The following is a 20,579-nucleotide window of genomic DNA, read 5'->3' as shown; positions in this document are numbered from 1 at the left end:
CCAGGAAAAGATGAGGAATGTGACTCTAGCATGAGAGGTTCAGACCCATATGGAGCTGAGGCTAGCAACTGGTAACATTTTTTTAAAAGTTTCAACAGAGAAAACTCCTTACTCTCATACCAAGACATCCTGCATCATCGTTCTACACACACTACGAAAAAGCACTAATTCATCGGCTGATGATGCCAAAATCCTTTCATATCTTGTTAATTTACACACTGGCCACAATAGCTGTCTCATTCAAATGAGTAAATATTTACCAGTAAAGATGATGAGAAAGACAACCAGTACACAGGACTCCTCTTTTACAACCCAGCAGTTAGAGACTCCATTATTCTGAATGTAGTATGATTATTTTTTCTACACACCAAGGACTAACAGATCAACAGAGCTCAGCACTGCTAATGCCAACCACAACCACAGACCAGAAATATTCTCCCTTTGTTCAATCCTCACAGGAGTAAAAAATGGAAAACACTTGGCATTTCCTACAAGACTAGCTCAGTTCAGCTTTACCACCTAAACTCTTTCATATTCTCATGGTAAAAAAGAGTCATTCTTCACTTCCAGTATGTCTTCACATTAAAATAAAAACCTTTCTGCGAGAAAGAAAAAAGCATTCCTTTTAAATACAAGCTGCTAGTTTTCGTAATTAAATTCCTGTATAGGGAAAAAAGATGAAGATTCCAGCTTTGCCTTAAAGAGATAATGGCCCCCTCTTTCCATAATATTAATTAAAATCAGAAATTATTTTTGATTGTGTGATAGTGCAAGAACACCAAAATAAAACAGAACTTTTGTGCAACTGAACCTAATCAAACCTAATTATGGACAGAATTTCTTTAGCATAGTGTGAATGAGTCAGTGATATGAATTAATTTCAATAATAAGCTAACCTTTAACATAGAGTAACAGCATGTCCGTCTTATAGAGTATTTGGATTTTAGTACTGTGAAATTGTTGTAATATCCATATTTATTTTAATATATACTGTATCATTAAATTGTTAAAAATATATCATTTCTTTATTCTTCCTGGGGCAAAATTTAAAAAAGAGTGTGCTCACTCCCTATGATTATTTTGAAAGTACACTAATAAAAAATAAAAAAAGATGAATGTCCCAATTTTTGCATATATCTTTCTTATCTCTGAAACTTTTGAACTTAAGAGAATAAAAATAGTACTAATGATATCATAGAGCCTGAACCATTTCCTCTTCTGTATTTCCTTAAAAATTTTAAAAAAACAGGACATGAAATCCAGTTCCTTTAGCGTTACCATTGTAACCTTGAACACCTCACCTTCTCATTCAGATCCCTGGAAAATATCCACATATTTCTTAATTCAGTGTCATTTGGAATTTTGCTCTTTTATTTTTTTATTTTTATTTTTTATAATTTTGCTCTTTTGATTTGCAATGGAGAAACCCTACTGAAAAAAAAGTCCTATTAAAATGAGAAGCATGGCTGCATGAAATGTATCAGAAAACAGATCTAAACCCTAACTGTATACCTTAAATGTTTTTAGTACCTTCTTATGATATATGTTAATTTTTCTGATATTTCCTTGAGAAACCTGGATGTAAGTCATTAGTGTGATGAAATAAATTCAATAAGCATCTTGTGTTTTAAGGGGCTAAAACAAGACTAGAATTAGTCTTATTCTGGGGGCAATCTCCAAAATGCCCCCAAATACAGCTAGTCTCCACTGCTGTTTAAAAACACCTTTGCATGGAGCACTGGGTGTTACACGCAAACAATGAATCATGGAACACTACATCAAAAAGTAGCGAGGTACTGTATGGTGACTAACATAACATAACAACAACAAAAAATAGTAATAAATAAAAAATACCTTTGTATCCATGTGTAAAAGATTAAAATAAAGATGTTTTAGCTAACAGTAATTATAGCTCTAAGTGGATATGATTTTTCACTTTCTTCTTTCTGAATAAAAAATATACACTGGGGGCGCCTGGGTGGCTCAGCGGGTTAAAGCCTCTGCATTCGGCTCAGGTCATGATCCCAGGGTCCTGGGATCAAGCCCTGCATCGGGCTCTCTGCTTGGCTGGGAGCCTGCTTCCTCCTCTCTCTCTCTCTCTGCCTGCCTCTCTGCCTACTTGTAATCTCTATCTGTCAAAAAAATAAATCTTAAAAAAAAAAAATATATACACTGTGGGCATTCACATTTTTTTGACTGGGCTAAGTATTCTTATTTTTTTGTCACCCAAAAGATACTAGCTGAAATTCTATGGGCTTTTCTATGGGCTTTCAAGTAAGTTTCACTCAAATAAGCAAAAATATCCTGCTAAAAAATATCCTGCCCATAGAGTATAAACATTAAGAAGATCTCAGATTTAAGTGAAACAAAGAATACACCAAGGCTAGCTGATGTAAGCCATCAATTTTGCAATAAGGCATTAATTATGTCCATACCTACTAGCGGCAGAATACTGCATAAACATTGTATAAACATAGAATGTTAATAATTTTTAGGTCCCAGAATAGAAATGAAGCCATTATTTAGAGTCTAAGCATGCTCAGTGAACAGAATGCAAGGCATGCTGCCAACATTCCTCAGTGTCATTTATGTTTGATCTTAAAGAAGCCTCTCATTTTATATATTGTAAAATTATCTGTAAACTTTTCCATGCTTCTCCCCCAAGTTCTTCTCTTAAAGACCTATTTTTAACTTCTCACATGTATAATAAATGCTTCCTTTATGTATACCATGGAGTATACATAAGCCTACCATGACTGTTTTAAGTGACTCTGCTATGGATGGGAAGAAGCTGCTTTTGGATCACTTGTAGCTCTCTTCATTATAACCAATGGGATCTAGTCAAGATTATCTGCTCTGCTTAAACACTTATTCTAAGAACACTTTTTCTAAGAATTCTAAGAACAAAATTCTTCTTACCAAAGCTAACCAGAAGTCAAATCCACTGTCTCACTAACAACTGATCCAACAAAAGAACATCTTAATAAAGTTGCAAAATAAAACATAAGTCAAGGTCAGTATATGTACAGAAAATGTCCTATGTATTCAGTGAAGATACACAACCAAACACCCTTCTAACCTTCCTATACTACAGAGGCTAGAAAATAAGAAACATTTCTTAGATGCTTTGCAACTAAAATTCTGTGGATAACCCAGGTTCTACCAAGCATTCGCACATGCACGCAACTGGGAACTGAAAAAAAGTAGCAGTGAGCAATGAGAGGGAGGTGGCAGCCAGCTTCAGGCAACCTATTCTAGGACAGCCATGGCTTCATGGCTGAAGCTCTCTCACTCTGTCATTCCTAACTGGGTAAAGTCTAAACACCGTTCCCTGTCTCTCCCAGAAATTCTGAAAGCTACCTAATACCCAGTGCTAAGTACCTCTCAGTACTAGAGAGCCAGGATGGACTCTATTGCCCACAACAAAAACCACAACCTAAGGATAATATTATTTTAAGAATAAGCCAACTTATTAAAGCTTGTGTAGAAATGTTCACAAACAACGAAGTCTATGAAAGAGGGCGAAAAGACTTTCCAAAAGAAAGGGAAAAAGCAGAAATATTACCGAGCAGAACCCCAGCAACACACAAACTGAAGAACCACATTAATTCAGATGGTACAGCAAATGGCTGCATTTTATCACAAGGGTATGATTCTATTAGAACACGAGGGAAAGTTGCAATCAATTCTAGCTTAAATATTTGGAATGATATTTGCCTTACATTAAATTAATTTTTACAAGCAAGTAACAAGGGGCGCCTGGGTGGCTCAGAGGGTTAAGCCTCTGCCTTCGGCTCAGGTCATGGTCTCAGGGTCCTGGGCTCAGGGTCCACATTGGGCTCTCTGATCGGCAGGGAGCCTGCTTCCCCCCCTCTCTCTGCCTGCCTCTCTGTCTACTTGTGATCTCTCTCTGTGTCAAATAAATAAATAAAATCTTAAAACAAATTTTTAAGAAGCAAGTAACAAGATATAAAAATCAAGGTTGTCATAAGTACTAATAAGCAGTTCAATATTCAGTAAAGACACCTGAAACAGATACGGCATTTGACTTATTTAGTCACACTAAAACCCCTTCTGGTCAGCCAACGTGGAAGTAGCAGCTACAGTATGAGGAAAGCAGTGTTTCAATCTAAATCTGCCACATCCTTGTAATACGATAAATGGATGATGTGAGGAAAACAACTTTAGAATTAAATGAGATGTCTGGCACCTAGTGGGTATTTGATAAATAACAGCTGAATCAGAACCGAATGAAGAAAAAAATACAAATACATTGAAATTTAACAATAAATCTAAGTTAACAGTCCAAGACATTAATAGAAGACAAGTGACAATGCTCTATGACAAGGAATTCTTGTTTCAGGATTTAAAGAAAAGATAATATGAAAATAGGTAGGGATTAGTAAAGAAAAGTTGGCAAAGGTCAGATTTTAGCTGGTCCTTTAAAAATAATGTACATGTTTCAGAATTTTTATCCACTTCTTCATATACTGACTGCTTATTGCATTCAAGTAACTGTTCCAGGTGCTGAGGATACAGCAGTGGAACAGATAAACATGGTGCAGAAGCACTAAATGAACTCTGTCAAAGAATACCTTTCCCTTTGTTGTCCTTTTTCGTTTTTTAAAAAAGATTTTATTTATTTATTTTTGAGAGAGAGAGAGAGAGCATGCACACAAGTAAGGGAGAGGGGCAGAGGCAGAAGCAGACTCCCCGCCAAGCGGGACCCCAATGCGGAACTCAATCCCAGGACCCTGGGATCATGACCCGAGTTGAAGGCAGATGCTTAACAGACTGAGCCACCCAGGTGCCCTGCTGTCCTTTTTGACTGTCTCTATGGTTTTGTTAAATGGCTTTCATTTCAAATACCTCAGAAAGTCCTATTTCTCCTACAAGATGGCTTGTAAATCAGCAACAAAGTTCTACACATTCAGAAAGTGGTTTGGATCCTGAGTAGTTGTATTTTTTTAACAGGGTAAAAATAGAAAACTGAAGCATTTCAGAATCACCAAAGGCAACTAGACAATAAAGCTGAGAGGATGTATTTACTTTTTATTTCCAAGAATAAAATATGTTTGCAAAATACACCGTACATATAAAAATTGTGAATTTCAAAATCAAATCTAAATTATATCCTTCTTTCTTTTCTTTTTTGACACACTCCTCATAAAAAGAATATAGATATATAACATCATCACCAATCTCATTAACCTCTAGCAAACTCATTCTTGCCATGATCTTTGATGACTACAAAATCCTGAGGCCCCTTAAAAGATTGCCCTAAGGACTTAAAGGTTAAAATAAGTGGCTATAATTAATTTTCATAAGAATATTATGAATAAAAAGATATAAAGTATAACAGAAAATACATGAAACATGGAGGAAGGAATAAAAAAGGGTGTTTTTAAAATGTATTTGAGCTTAAATGTCTATCTACTTAACACAGACTGCTATATATTTAGGATGTTATAAATGAACCTCATGGTAACCATAACCCCAAAAGTATAATATATACCAAAATAAATAAATAAGTAAATAAGAAATCCAAAAGCCATACTACAGAAATTGTCAATCACAAAGAAAGAGTGGAAGAAAGGAACAAAGGACTAAAAAAATGACCAGAAAACCATGAACAAAATGGAAAAAGTACATACTTATCCATAGCTACTTTAAACATAAATGGCCTAAATGCTCCAATCAAAAGACACAGGGTGACATAACAGATTTAAAAAAAAAAAAAGACCCATCTATATACTGTCTACAGGAAACTCACCTCAGACATGAAGAAACATACAAAATGAAAGAAAAGGAATATAAAATATTTACCATGCAAATGGACATGAAAGAAAATAAAAATAAAGCGAGGGTAGCAATACTTAGACAAAACAGATTTTAAAACAAAGACTGTAACAAGAGATAAAGAAGGGCATTACAAAATGATAAAGGGATCACTCCAACAAGAGGATACAACAATTGTAAATATCTCTCCATCCAACACTGGAGGACCTGAATACATCAAACAAATATTACTAAATACAGAGGGAGAAATTAATGGCAATACAATAATAGTAGGGGACTTGACACCCAACTTACACCAATGGATGTAAGGAAAGTCAATAAGGAAACAGTGTCTTTGAATGGCACATTAGACCAAATGAGCTTAAAAGATACATAAAGAACATTCCACCCAAAACAACAGATGACACATTCCTTTCAAGAGCACGTTCTTGACATTCTCCAGAACATATCACACGTTAGGCCATAAAACAAGTCTCGATATAGGTAGGAATACTGAAACCATACCATGCATCTTTTCTGACCACAATGGTAGGAGACTAGAAATCAATCACAAGAAAAAAACTGGGGAAAAAAAAAACAAAACAAAACACGCACACAAGCATGTGGAGGCTAGAAAATATTAAATAACCAATGGATCAATGAAGAAATCAAAGAAGAGCTAAAAAAAAAAAATACATGGAGACAAATGACATACATACAATGGTCCAAAATTACCAAAACCAGTCCTAAGAGGGAACTATATAGCAATATGGACTTATCTCAAGGAACAAGAAAAAGTTCAAATAAACAATCTAACTTTTCACACCTAAATGAGCTAGAAAAAGAAGAACAAACCAACCCATGGTGAGTAGAAGGAAAAAGATAATAATGATTAGATCAGAAACAAATGACACAGAAACCAAAAATAAATAAATAAAAATAGAAAAAAAAACCAACAACAACGAAACCCTTAGCTAGACTCATCAAGAAAAAAAGAGAAAGAACCCAAATAAAAAGAGAACTAACAACTGACACCACAGAAAGGATTATAGTAAAATACTATGAAAAATTATATGTCAACAAATTGGACAACACAGAAGAAATGAATAAATTCTTAGAAACACAATCTTCCAAAACTGAATCAGGAAGAAGTAGAAAATCTGAACAGACCAATTACTAGTAACAAAATTGAACTGGTAATCAAAGAGCTACCAAAAAGTAATAATCTAGGACTACATGTATTCATAGGTGAATTCTACCAAACGTTTGAAGAAGAGTTAGTACCCATCCTTCTCAAACTATTCCGAAAAATGGAAGAGGAAGGAAAGCTTCTAAATACGTTCTATGATGCTAAAATTACCCTGACACCAAAACCAGACAAAGACACCACAAAAGGGAAAACCACAGGCCAATATCCAACAATATATTCAATGGATCACTCACCGTGATCAAGTGGAATTTATTCCAAGGATGCAAGGATAGCTTAATATTTACAAATCAATCCACATGATACACCACATTAACAAAATGAAGGATAAAAATTATGATCATCTCAATAGATGCAGAAAAAGCATTTGACAAAATTCAACATTTGTTCATGATAAAAACTCTCAAAAAAGTAGGTTTAGAGGGAATATACCTCAACATAATAAAGACCGTATATGAAAAACTCACCACAAACATTGTGCTCAATGGTGAAAAACTGAGCGCTTTCCTCTAAGATTGGGAATGAGACAAGGATTCCCACTCTCACCACTTTCATTCTGCATAGTACTGGAAGTTGAAGCTATAGCACTCAGACAAGAAAAAGAAGTAAGAGGCATCCATATTGATAAAGAAGTTAAACTGTCATTATCTGCAGATAAAATGATCCTATATATAGAAAACCCAAAAGACTCCACCAGAAAACTATTAGAAGTGATAAATGAATTCAGTAAAGTTGCAGGATACAAAATGAATACCCAGAAATTAGTAGTACCATAGGGAATATAGTCAGTAATGTTGTAATAGTATTGTAGGGTGACAAATGGCAATTATACTTGTGGTGAACATAGCATAACACATAGAAAAGTTGAATCACTATGTTGTACACCTGAAACTATGTAACATTGTGTCAACTATACTCAAATTAAAAAATTAAAAAGAAAAAAAATTGCCCCAGGACCCCTAATCAAAATTACTGCAAACTACATTTAAAACAAAAGTACTGACTAACAGAGATAATCAAGCGTAATGACGTGTTCCTACCAACAGTACTGGACTTCATTACACAGTGTCCTTAAATTCGGAGGTACTCCACAGAGAATCCCCAAATTTGCAAATCCTCACCTCCTCAAGCTTACAGATGCCATGTTTTTGGATCACCAAGAATGGTAAATGAAGTACCTTTCAGGCTAGAGTTCCTTATTTGGTAGGATTCCTTGGTCACTTGTTTTCTTCCCTGGACTAATGGATTTGGTTTTATCGTAATGTTTATTTTTATACACATGCCCAGAGGCCTCCTACTGTGTTTTTAGAAATCTAATAAATACCTCATGATAACTAAATTTGTTAAGACAACACAAAAGATTTTGTCTATTACTTAAGAAGTACACGGTTTCAAGTAAATAAGGAGTCCAGTGTAGTTCAAAAAAATTATAAAAGATGTGAATATCAAATTTTGATATTTTTTTAAAAAGCAAATGTAAAACCTATGGCCTTTTAAATAGCAAATTTGTGTAACATTAAGACTCTTCCTTCGAAATGAACCTCTATAATTGCACAGTTAAACTTTAAGGCATACTTTGCATTTTTTACAATATAGAAGTTGAAAGGATTATCAAGTTAAACCAGCCAATATCTTGCCTTTTCAATACATAACTTTGTGCTATGTCCTGTCATATACACACTCCGAGTAGTTTTAATTGTGAGCTTAAATACCGCAAGTGTCATTACATGCAACTTTGGACTGTGTCTCTGTCAAAATGAGAACCTAAGATGCATTTTACAACGTTTCGGTTATAAAACACAATGTTGAGATGGAGTTCTATCAGCTGAAGACAACCATGGATTTTTTGAAATTCCTCCATTCCTTATGTTGTTTTTAAAAAGCTAGCAAGTAGAAAAACAGACCAATACTGAAAAACAAACTGATGTGACAACACTGGCATGCCAAAGCAAATCAAGCTAATGTGAGGGAAAGCATTCCAAATAAAAACAGATGGTAGTGTAAGGCCTCAACCCAGTTCCCTCTTATCTCAGAGTCAGCCTCATTGTCTGCTGCTTATTGTTTTTAAAGATGTACAAGCTAGCAGGCAAAAAAAAAAAAAAAAAAGGCTTGAAAATGAATAAGCTAGAAACTATTGTACAAGCTTTGGGTAATTTGAGGTATAAACTCTGGCACTTAACCTTTCTCATCCTTAATTTTGAAAGTCAGGAAATTCCACTTTACTGGCATATTTTAGAGTAACTAGTCGGTTAAGTTTTGGTAAATCACTTTGATCACTTCAAAGAGGCTACAGAAAGAGATTATTAAATCATCACAAAATTTTACTTTGGAAAAACACAGAAATACATAGAAAATTATAATTCCAGAACTGAAATGAATTTGTCTCAAAATAGAGTCTCCTGCTTTATCCTATAAGAACTTGTTCTCAGAAATCAGGAGTTGATCTAAATAATTCTCTCACTTTTTCTACATTACAGAACACTATAAATAAAAAAGCTCTTAAATGTTTTTATGGGAAGAATGAGAACAATGTCTGAAAAATCACACCTATCCCTGACATACATAAAAATAAAAGCCATTCCACTTGAAATATTTTTAGGTTTCCTAAGCCTCTAAGATGGTGCATATTTCCGTGAATATCTACTTCTTGCCAAGCCTGGTGCTGTGGTCTAGCCCACTGGTTCTCAATTCTGCTGGGCCTAATATCCCTATTTTATAAACAATACCTTCAAACATTTGCTTTATAAGCTTGAAAAAATCCACAGGTAATACAATGCACCTCCACACATAATTTCAAATAAAAATATAGGACAATGCCTAATCTTTAGTACAAGGAATACAAAATACTACATAACTTCAACAAATAAACGGTCACAACTACACCAAAAAATATAATGTTGAAGTTGGGTGCTTACAGCTAGAGAGAATCACTAAGGATATGAAAAGTCTATTGGCTGATGCAGGTGTGCTATATTCATAACTCAAATACCATGAATGGCAATACCTTCAGTGATGTGATCTTCTAACATGGTCAGGGTGGTAGGCAGAATAATGCCCCTACACAAAGATGTCTGAGAGTCTGTGAATATGTTACTCCACATGACAAATGGAACTTTGCAGATATGACTAAATGAAGCGCCTTGAGAAGAGGAGATCATCCTTGATTACACATGCAGGCCCAATCTTATGACATGAGTCCATGAAGCTGTAGGGCCTTTCCCAGCTGGGGTTGTAGAGGGAGAGAGGACAGCCTGAGAAGGACTCAGTGCTCTGCTGCTGGCTCTAAAACAGAAGGCACTATGTGTGAGGACTGGAAAGAGTCCAATCAAGAAGCTGACAAAGACATGGATGAATTCCTTCATAACCTGGGTATAAGGAAAGACTTTCTACCCATGACTCAAAACCTAGATGCAATAGAACAAAATATTAATACATCTATTATGAGGCAAAGAAAAATAAAGCCAAAGGACAACTGACCTGAGAGAAAATACATGTAGCATATATCACAGACAAAAAGCAAAATGGCTAACATATTAATAATTCAAAAACAAAAAGGAAAAAAGGCCACTCAATAGAAAAATGGGCAAAAAAAAAAAAAAAAAGAATAGGTAATTTAGTAAGAAAAGACATGATATAATGTCCCTTAAAATTAGAAATAATTTTCAGGGATACATTGGGTGGCTCAGTCGGTTAAGTGTCTGCCTTCCACTCAGGTCATGATCCCAGGGTCTGGGGATCGAGTCCCACATCAGGCTCCCTGCTCAGCGGGGAGCCTGCTTCTCCCTTTGCCTGCTGCTCCCCCTGCTTGTGTGCTCTCACTCTCTCTCTCTGGCAAATAAATAAAGTCAGTCTAAAAAAAGAAAGAAAGAAAAATTATTTTCAATTCTCTCCTAATATAAGAAATACAAATTAAAACTACTCCTTAGATACCATTTTGAAGTATCGAACTTGCAACTATTAAAAAGCTTGGTAGCTCTGTCTGTCGGCATTGCTGATGGGAAAGCAAAATGGTATCATATTTATAGAGGAAGATTTGGCAATTCCTAACAAAACTACCCATGCATTTATCTATTGACCTCATAATTCCACTTACAGGAATTAATACTGAAGATTTACTTCTAGGGATACCTGGGTGGCTCAGTTGGCTAAGCGACTGCCTTCGGCTCAGGCCATGATCCTGGAGTCCCAGGATCAAGTCCCACATCGGGCTCCCTGCTCAGCAGGGAGTCTGCTTCTCCCTCTGACTCTCGCACTTCTCATGCTCTTTCTCTCTCTCTCATTCTCTCTCTCTCAAATCAATAAATAAAATCTTGGGCGCCTGGGTGGCTCAGTGGGTTAAGCCGCTGCCTTCGGCTCAGGTCATGATCTCAGGGTCCTGGGATCGAGTCCCGCATCAGGCTCTCTGCTCAGCAGCGAGCCTGCTTCCCTCTCTCTCTCTCTGCCTGCCTCTCTGTCTACTTGTGATCTCTCTCTGTCAAATAAATAAATAAAATCTTAAAAATATATATATATATAAATAAATAAATAAATAAAATCTTAAAAAAAAAGATACACTTCTAATAACAAAAAAACACATATGCACAAGGTTATTCACTGCAACTTCGTGTGTGATTATAAAATATTGGGAATAAAACCAATTATCTGTATATAGGGCATTGGCTAGATATGAGGGAATAATATGCAAATACAATGAGGAAGAATGAGAAAGATCGCTTTTGAAAAGGTATCTGCCCTTAGTTAGTTTACACTTTCTATTACAAAATTCACAGATCATATAGAATTTGTAAGTTTTGCTTTTTCATCTTGACATCTACTATATGGCCACGAAAGGAATAGACTGTCAAACAGCACATTGTCTTATCGTCAAGGAGTTTGCAAATGATGGGAGAGACAAATAGCTAAATTTCATCAATTTCAAGATACACACTTTTTAAATCAGGATGCACCTTCAACGGACAGAATCTTCATACAGCTGCTGGTCAGCTAATTATTCTCTGCCCATGTCTGAACCTGGTTTTGTATATCTACTTGTGGCAAAAGGGGCATCTATAATCCATTCATGTTTTGGTCAACAAATTAAAGACCACTTGGGAAAAGAACATGAGTCAAAGCTATTGCCTTAAAACATTTCGGTCAATCCCTTCTGTTAAAGTTAAGAACAATATCAAAACCCAAATGGCTATCAGCAGCTTGGAAGAATATCCTGGAAATAATGGAAGAGCACTCTGTTCTTGACAAAGCATGGAAGATGCAGAGAACAGTATGTGAAACACATACACAACCTTTATAGCTGAACCAAAAAGTGCTTTAGAAGAGTCAGACTGAAAGTAAAGAAGTTTTAAAAATGTTTCCACCATTTACTGCATTTATATTTTCTTTTTCCAGCAAGCACAAGAGATACATAATCTAAATTAAGTCTAAAAGAGTTCTTTCAGTAAGAATAAAATAAAAATGCTAATTGATAAAGTCACAGCCTAATTTTATTTGCTGCACGACTTTCTTAGTAGAACACAAAATAATGGCATGGCTTACAACTGATGGCATACTGGCCTGCATGAAATACAGTATTATTACAGTATAGAACCAGAGATTTAAGAGCCAGTAAAACACACAGGGAGTACATATAAATCAAACTGGGAACTTACCAGAAAACGCAGAGACAGCAGCAGTGAAGCTAAACTGTGAAGAGTAAGCAAACTGGCCCAAAGAAGGAGGTTCATACAGCATGAGCAAGACAAGAAAGTATGGCTGCCTCACACAGCCCGTCATGCTGAGGAGACCACAAACCATTCTGTATGGTTGGAGTTAAAAGGTGGATGTTAGTTGCACGGGTTGAAGCGTCAAACCCAGCTAAGGAAGGTTTGCAGGGGCCGGAAAAAAAAAAAAAAAAAAAAAAAAGCAGTGTGCTAAGTAACAGAACTGAATATTAGCTTCCAAATTATTAGAAGTGATTCAAAGGCTTAAAGCAGGGGGAAAATTAGAAAGAACAAAATTCAGTGTTGGAACGATGGATTGGGAAAAACCCAGACTTGACACGGGTGGAAAGCCGAGAAAGTTATTTGATAACTGAGGTGAGAAGGACTGAGCCCCAGAAGTAAAGCTATGGTAGCAGGAACACACAGAATTACTGACATAAACACCAATAAAAATGTGATAAGGTGGGCACCTGGGTGGCTCAGTCAGTTAAGTCTCTGCCTTCAGCTCAGGTCATGATCCCAGGGTCCTGGGATCCGGTCCCACGATAGGCTCCCTGCTCTGTGGGGAGTCTGCTTCTCCCTCTACACCTCCCCCAACTCATTCTCTCAATCTTTCTCTCTCTCTCAAATAAATAAATAAATAAAATCTTTTTAAAAATGTGATAGGATTCTCAGCAATTAAAAAGAACAAACTACTGAAACATGCAGCAGTGCTGATGAATCTCAAATGCATTATGTAAGTGAAAGAAACCAGACTCAAAAGGCTGTTTAAATCCATTTATATGCCATTCTAGAAAAGGCAAAATAGGGAGAGAACACTGATCAGTGGTTACCCATGTCAGGGAGGAGTGGTTACCCATGTCAGGGAGGAGTGGCTACAAAGAGGCACAAGGGAATTTTTTAAGCTTATGTAATTGTCCTATTATCTCAATTGTGGCAGTGGTTATACAACCAAATGTGTTTGTCATTTGTGATATACACAAATTTTACTGTATGATTTTACTATATGTGAACTGCACCTCAATTAAAAAACAAAAACAAAAACCTGAATTAAAAACAAAAACACCAAAGGGGTGCCTGGGTAGCTCAGTCTGTTAAGCATCCATCCACCTTCCTTCAAGTCATGATCTCAGGGTCCCATGATCAAGCCGTGTATCTGGCTCCCTGCTCAGTGGGAAGTCTGTTCATCTCTTGCCCTCTGCCTCTCCCCCTACTCATGTTTGCTCTCTCTCTCAAATAAATAATTAAAAATTTAATTTAATATTTTTAAAAAAACAAAAAACACCAAAAGGTAGAGCATAGATACATTTAGTCATGGATTGCCTGTGGCTCCTTTTCTACTGCAAGAGCAGAGTTGAGTTGTTTCAACAGGGTCCACTTGGTCCACAAAATCCAAATATTTATGATCCATCCCGTTAAAGAAAGAGTTCACACAACCCTGTTATAGAGTAATATCACCCATTTGTTTGGCTCTCCTTAAAAAAAGCCCTTAATTGCCCACAAAAGGAATAGGAAGACAGTAACAGAATATGCATAAACACTCTGTTCAGGCTAACTAGATGAGCGAAAGAGTTGTTTTCTAAATACATCGTGAATTAAATCTCCAGAAGAAGAGAGTATATATTCAGTTCTAAATAACAGCCACAGATTGTTTTTAGAAATGTTCACAGAATCCTCCCATTACATGACCACATCTTCTGATTCAACCTATTGTTTAAATTATATGTTTTATGGATATTTTTTCTTGTTAAAGTGACCAGAGACTGGCTTTTTATTGAAGTAATTAGCTAGCACTCTAAAACTGCTTCTTTATATAACTTCTACATGAAACAAACAGCTTTCCCGTGTGTTTGAGGTATGAAGTGTGCATTCAAATAATTAGAGATGTGATTACTTCATTTCTTTGAAGCTGCAAAATATGGATAATAAAGCTTGTGGCATTTTTACATAAAAATAAAGCACAAGCACTATGTGAAAATCTTACAAATGAGTTAAGGAAAGAAATTATACCTGTGCCTAAAACCAATTTTGATGTATATGAGTTGTATTCATTATTCATTTCTAAAATGAAGAAATGTAATAAAGTGTTAATATACACAGGCAATAATCACAATGGCCACTTTAAAATTAGCTGAGCATAATCTTGAGTTGCCTTTTCCAATAATGGTGATATCTTACATAGAGTCATTTATACTCTGTTTCCAATAAAGTATATTTCGGAAGCAGCTTGTGGAGTACAGCTGTAGTTTGTGGCTTTACAATTTGATTTGTAAAATTCCCTATGTGTGCAACTGCCACCTGCTTATTAGTACCCTGATGAAATTTACTGAGGTAACTATTCCATATGATGTATAACACTTATAATTTTGTAATTATAAATAGCATAATGCACGATAACTTATCTATGAAATTATGCAAACAACATTTAGTTATTGGTCCTTGTAGCATGACTCTGACATTACAGGCAAGAAATATGGAATCATATTGAATAAAAACATCCCTTCAAATTAGAAGGGAAATTTTATTCTGCTAATCTTTAAATGTCTACATGCACTAAATTTTATACCTTGATGGACTGCAATAAATTTCAAAGCACATTCTATTCAAAGGAGGTAGGAGACAAAGCCATGTCATTAAAAAGGAGAATCTGAAGAAGACATGAGACGGGAGCTTTAGTAATCCTGGGAGTTGAAAAGGATTACTCAAGTCAACCATTTTAAAGTTCTTATGTGATGATGACACATATTGTTCATTAAAAATAAATTTTATAATAGAAGAAATTTGAAGGAGCTGAGGTAAGTAAAATCTCTGATAGCCTTATGAAGGTTAGTCTATGTTGGAAAAGAAAGAATACAAAGAAGACAGGAAGGATGACAGATGGTAGCAAAATAAGGAATCAAGAAAACAAGATGAGCTACACAGAATCATGTAGAAAGTCAGCCTCAAGGTTGAATATTAATGATTTAAGTGAATACAGCTATCTTAAAATCTTGATGAGAGAAAAGTACAAAGTCAAGGCAAAGGCAAAAAGTGAGTAAATAAATCCAAGACATAGAGCAGTAACAACAAAGGAGAGAGAATGAAAGGAGGATATTTTCCACTGTATTTGGATAAACAGGAAGAAGTAGAGATTGCAGATTAGATGGAAGATAGAAAAAAGGATTTGGTTTGAGTTTAGCTATAGGAAGAAAAACTTAGCTAAAAATTAAAAATGACTCTAACATTTCAGTATGTTTTAGATAGTGATTATTTTCATTAAAAGTGCCATGAACTTATTTGTTCTAAAAATTTTTATTGGAGTTGACTTGGCTTTTATCCAACTAGTACTTTAACAAAAGAAAGATATCTCAGATCTGGTGCTGTTTATGATGGTGTGGAAAGAAATCTGGAAACCGGCCCTTATCTGGTTGTGAAGGAAAAGAATAATAACTTGGATTTCTTCAATACTATGAAATCACTGGCTTCAACACTAAAAAAAGAATAACCAGTTAAAAGAATCTGACCTAAGACTTGAGCCAAGTGATTTAAGATTTTTATAACCTATTATAAAACTTATTTTATGTACTGCCACAAATTTGTGTTAAGGCTCTGTTTTTCTTTTTCTTCATATGAAATCCAGTTCTAAAAATAGCCAAGTCTAAAAATAAAGCAAAACCCACATATTAAGTGTAGCTTTATACATGTACAAATAACAGGGAAATCTCCCATCTTCTAGGAAAACAGATGCTGAGTTACTTATTCCCACTAAATTCTCTATGTTGGCTCAAACTTTCAGAAATTTTTCATTAATATGGATTATGTTATTATAAAATCCAAACCCATCTTTAATTCTATTAAATTCATTCCTCTCTCCCATAGAGATCAATGAGCTCTACTAATAATATGAAAATGTGAACAAAAAAGGGTCTTACATTTGATCTCAGGAGCTTGGCTTCTATCATGAAAACCAAGTGATTAACAGTTTACAAAACTGCAAATGACCATACAGTGCCTAATTTATGCTTTGATCCAGTTCAGGAAAGAAGCTATATGGAGAGGGAGGGAAACAAACCTCACCTACATTTTTATTTCTTTATCCTTTTCTGAAGTCTATGCTTTCAGAAACCACTTTTCTTCTAGATACTTCTGTAAAGACTAATAAGCAGAAAAGCAAAATTGGAAAAGGGGTTTCCAGAATAAGCAATTAATTTGCATAATTATCTCTGTGCCAGTTTCCCCAATCCTTAATGGTAGAATTTTCCTACCTTTGTTTATGCATCAATCAACAAACTGAACAAGAAAGTAAAAAACAAACAACACCCCCCCAAAAACCATTAAAATAGTATTTTTATTAGCTTGCTGTCACTCTCCAAAAATACATAAGAAATCTGTTCTTGGCCTCTTAAAGTAATTCTTTCACATATAAAGAAAACATTCTCACTGGCAGGATACTTTGGGTAATTTTCCAGCGGAGCTGAGATTTGAATTGGTGAATACATACATACTCTCTTGCTTGGTTCTTCTTTTTAATGAATAGCAGAATGAGGTGACCATAATTTTCACAGCTCAAGCATATAATCTTAGGATAATTAAGCACTACCAAATCACCATAAACTGATTACAGAAACCTAATACAGAAACAATATTATCTGGAAAAATTTATAAAGCTAAATTATTTTCAGCTTTCATTAGAATGGGAGTTTTTTTTTTTAATGTGGAGAAAATAATAATGTGTCTAATTTTAGAAAAATAGTAAAAATAAATTAGAATAATCATAATAAATTAGGTTGGAGTTATAGAGAAAAGAAGTATCATCCTCAAAAGGTCTTCTCCATATGAGTTCAACGCAGTAGCACCTGGGAAATAAATTAGGCTTGTATTTATCCTTGACTTTAAGTGGAAAATAAAATATGAGAGTAAAATTCAACTAACGTGACAAACATATTAATGATTTGCCCCCCCCCATTATTTTGTAGAAAAGTATTTGCATTGGAAATTAGGAAGGTGATAGTTAAGCATTTGGTGAGGAGATAAAATGCCATCTTCAGATCACTTCTAACATGAGCTATGTAAGGGCAGAGGCACATGAACTAGCATACTGAGCTAACCATCTGCTTTCTGATCTCTGCAAAGACATCAAGAGGAGTGACTTCATATGATGGCAGGGTATTCTTCACGGCATCTTCCATACATTAAAGTTTAAGATAAACTCCCTCTCCCGATTTCCTTAATTCTCTTTAAAAAGCCAGTAGGTCTACAGTCAATTCATAGAAACTCATTTCAAAATATATTTTCAGTGGGTTCCAAGACTTGCCACCTCCTGTACAGTGTAGAAATTTATTTTCTTTTCTCTACATGTTTATATCTCAACACCAAGGATATCACTACTATTTTAATCTCATCACCTTTATTTTCTTCATGATTTCATAAACTTGGATCATATGCTTCTTCATAGATTTTATTTGAACTCTGACCAATTCAACCAATAGGCACAAAGTAACCTAAAGCAGCACAGAAAGGAATCTTCTCAACACTCTGAAATATGAACTGCCAACATTTTCTATAACCCAAAGTCACAATAAGTAACTGGTTTAAATGTCATTTCTCAAAAATAAAAACAATCTTAATGTTCAGTATATTTAGTGTCAGTAACAATAAGAAAGCTTAACTAAAGAATAAACTAAAAATGCAAAATACAACCTAAAATGTAAGTTAATAATATCACATCCACTTCAAAAATTGTTCAAAGAATAGAAACAGAGACTCTACTATAAGTAAAAAGATATCATAACCACCCAAAGACTAAAATACAGAATCAATAAATTAGCAGGATAAAAATGTCTTAGGAGGTATCATTACAAATACATGCGAGAAAATTCTAATTACCAACTGTAAGTTCGCTTTTTTTCATACTACATACAACATGTACATTCACAAAAATAATCTATTCAAAAATACTTAGGAATAAATTTAACCAAGAAGATAAAAGACTCATGGACTGAAAACTATAAAACATTTCTGAAATCAAAGAAGACAAATATCTGAGAAGACATTCATGTTCACAGATTGAAAGACTTAATATTAAGATGACAATATTATCCAAAGTGATCTATAGATTCAGCACAATCTCTCTCAAAATTTCAATAGCACTTTTCTTCATAAATAGAAAAACTTGTCCTAAAATTCAAATAGAAACTCAAGGAACCCTGAATATCCAAAACAATCCTGGAAAAGAAAACAAAGTTGGGGTCTCAAAGTTCCTGACTTTAAAACTTACCACAAAGCTATAGCAATCAAAAAAGGGTGGTACTGACATAAGGACAGACAGACCAAGGGAATAGAAGAGAAAGCCCAGAAATAAACTCTGGCATATATGGTCAATTGATTTTTGACAAGGATGCCAAGACCATCCCATGAGGAAAAGACTTTTCAACAAATGGTGCTGGAAAAATTGGATATTCACATGCAAATGATTTGAAGTTGGACCCTTACTTTTCACTGTATACAAAAATTAATTCAAAATGGACCAAGGCATCAAAGACCTAAACGTGAAACCTAAAACTATAACATTAGAACAAAACAGAGAGAAAATTCATGATGTTGGACTTGGCAAAGATTTATGGTATATAACACCAAAAACACAGGCAACAATAACAAAAAGATAAACCAGACTTTGTCAAAATTAAAAATTCTGTGAATCAATGGATAGTATGAAGAGAGTAAAAAGACACCTACAGAATGGGAGAAAATATCTGCAAATCATGACTGAAAATGGATTATTATCCAGAATATTTAAAGAACTCCTACAACTCAGCAACAAAAAGATAACCCAATTGAAACACAAGCAAGAACTTGAATAAGCATTTTACCAAATAAGACATACAACAGCCAATAAACACATCAAAAGATACCTAATCTCAGTCATCAGCAAATCAAAAGTACAAGGAGTTACCACTCCACACACTGCTGGTAGGAATACAAAATGGTGCTGCTTCTATGCAAAACAGTTTAACAGCTGTTTACAATATGATTCAGCAATGCCACTTCTAGGTATATACCTAAAAGAACTAAAAGCGGGGACTCAAATAGGTACTTATACACCAATGTTTACAGTAGCATTATTCACAATAATCAAAAGGTGGAAACAACCAGAGCTTTCATCAACATGTGAATAAACAAAAAGTAGTCTATCCATACAACAGAACATTATTAAGCCATGAAAAGAAATAAAATTCTGATATATGCTATAACACGAATGAACTTTGAAAACATCATATTAAGTAAAATAGAGACAAAATGACAAAAAGTGTATGATATTATTTAAAAGAGGTACCTACAATAGGCAAATTCATGAGGACTGTAAGTAATACAGATGTTACCAGAGTCTGGGGTGGGGGTGGGTGGTGGGGTAGAAAGTTATTGTTTAATGAATATAGAACTTGGACTACAAGAGTTCTGGAAATAAGTCAGACAAAGAAAGACAAATACCATATGATTTCACTTACATGTGGAATCTAAAAAACAAAATGAATAAACAAACAAAAAGCAGAAACAGACCTGTAAACACAGAGAACAAACTGGTGGTTGCCGGAGGGGAGGAGGTGGAGGGAAGGACAAAATGGGTGAAAGGGAGAGGGAGATATAGGAAAGAAAAAAAAAAGTTCTGAAAATAGATAGTGGTGATGGTTACACAACACCTATTCCAGTGAACTGTATACTTAAAAATGATTAAAATGGTAAATTTTATGTATTTTTCCACAATAAAAAATAGTCCACTCAATGAATACCTAATTATCTGCCATTTTGTTTAGATTTCCAAATTACTACTAAACATGTTGTGTTTGTGTGCACATGCAGATAAATTGCATCTCTCTTGAAAAGCAGACCCCGATATGTTGTGTACATGAGATCTCCTAGAA

General features: G+C 34.8%; 1 protein-coding gene across 1 annotated transcript in view; it reads right to left on the bottom strand.

Annotated features, from left to right (window-relative positions):
• The window catches only part of VWA8 (von Willebrand factor A domain containing 8), a 333,349-nt gene that overhangs the window by 232,594 nt on the left and 80,176 nt on the right, over positions 1–20,579 (bottom strand). The window lies entirely within an intron of this gene.

The sequence above is a fragment of the Meles meles genome, chromosome 14 (genome assembly GCF_922984935.1).
Source record: "Meles meles chromosome 14, mMelMel3.1 paternal haplotype, whole genome shotgun sequence".
Taxonomy (NCBI): Eukaryota; Metazoa; Chordata; class Mammalia; order Carnivora; family Mustelidae; genus Meles; species Meles meles.
This window is presented reverse-complemented; position numbering and strand designations above follow the sequence as displayed.